This window comes from Mandrillus leucophaeus, unplaced genomic scaffold (assembly GCF_000951045.1).
Source record: "Mandrillus leucophaeus isolate KB7577 unplaced genomic scaffold, Mleu.le_1.0 Scaffold44, whole genome shotgun sequence".
Classification (NCBI taxonomy): Eukaryota; Metazoa; Chordata; class Mammalia; order Primates; family Cercopithecidae; genus Mandrillus; species Mandrillus leucophaeus.
This window is the reverse complement of record NW_012104698.1, coordinates 1,404,670-1,406,301: the sequence shown is the minus strand read 5'-3', so window position 1 is coordinate 1,406,301 and position 1,632 is coordinate 1,404,670. Positions and strand designations below refer to the sequence as shown.

Here is a 1,632-nt window from a genome sequence, read left to right as displayed (position 1 = left end):
CAGGAGAAAATATATCATATTGGCAACAGAACATGTCCTGCCAACCCCCAAGTGGCTGGCATAGTATGTCCACCCTGTGACAGGCCCACTGGGACTGTGGTGAACCTGCCTGTACCTCAGTACAAAGCCCCCTTTCCCTGAGAAATGTACAGAAGGAGAGACGAAGAGAGTGCCCCCAAAAGGAAGAGGGAGAGGCTGGGGTCCTATGCCCCTAGCTCAGAACTTCAGGGGGAAGACCGGCCAGAACTTGGGCTGCTCTGGGTCACAGTGCTTGTCAAAGCTCAGCTGCACTGAAGCCTCCATGGCCTGGAGCTTGGCAGCGCTGTTCCCGTACAAGCGCCTCATCTCAGCCTGGCACTGCTCGCCGGGTCGCTCAGTTGGGGGCTCCACCAACCCGTGGGTGTTGTAGCACAGGTCGTGGTCGGCGTTCACGTAGCCGTCCAGGCACTCTGCATCCAGCTGCTGCCGCCGCCCTCGTTCTCTGTGCCTCTCGGTTTTCAAAGTACTGGCGGAGATCCTCGGTGATTTCCATATTGCTCAGGTCACATTCTACCTCTGCATCTACCCCTCCTCTTTAAACAAAGCATGGCCTTCTCTCGTGGATGCCTGGATCCCACTGCTGTCATGTGGATGCTGCCCAGACCCTCTGAAATGTGAAGAACTGCAGGTGGAGTCCGACCAGGTCACATGATGGTCATAGAAGGACTGAGGATATCCAGCCTGGTTGTCTTTAGAGCTTTGGAAAAGAAGTGCAGAAAGGAAGCGCCGGCTGGGAGTGGTGGCTCATGCCTGTAATCCCAGCACTTTGGGAGGCCAAGGCGGGCGGATCACGTCAGGAGTTCAAAACCAGCCTGGCCAACATGGTGATACCCCGTCTCTACTAAAAATACAAAAAATCAGCCGGGTGTGGTGGCAGGCACCTGTAATCCCAGCTACTCAGGAGGCTGAAGCAGGAGAATCGCTTGAAACAGGGAGGTGGAGGTTACAGTGAGCCAAGGTTGTGCCACTGTACTCCAGCCTGGGCAACAAGAGCAAGACTCCATCTGAAAAAAAAAAAGGGAAACACCACAGAAGACTGAAACAGGATTCCACGGCCTTCCTGTAGGCATTCTGATGGCTTTGCCATCAAGCCATTGTTTGATGATAATGTTGCCAGTATCTTGCATACGCCAGATGAGAATACCAAGGCCTGGTAGCTTTCTATGTTAATGCCTTCACCACTGCCATCTCTGACTGTGAAAGTCCAAATAGGCGCTGAAACTCGTGGGCGCGCAGCTTGCAGATCCCGGGCAGCGGGCGAGTAGGGGCCTAGTTTTTGTTGGAAAGACAGAGGCGGTGGGGAGTGGGGAGAAGGTGGCTGTTGCTGGGGTGACTGGAAGTGTGCTAATATATACAGTTTTTTTAATTCTTTTTTATTTTAATTTTTATTTTTAGTTCTGGGGTACATGTGCATGCAGGATGTGCAGGTTTGTTACATAGGTAATCGTATGCAACAGTGGTTTGCTGCACCTATCAGCCCATCACCTAGGTATTAAGCCCAGCATGCATTAGCAACTTTTCCTAATACTCTCCCTCCCACTACCATACCCCCTGACGGGTCCCAGTGTGTGGTGTTCCCCAGTTTTTTTTTTT

The 1,632-nt window shown here is 52.3% G+C and overlaps 1 pseudogene; it reads right to left on the bottom strand.

Moving 5' to 3' along the window:
- Positions 1 to 216: 216 nt before the first annotated feature.
- On the bottom strand, positions 217 to 1,257 carry LOC105549449 (annotated as a pseudogene).
- Positions 1,258 to 1,632: the final 375 nt, after the last annotated feature.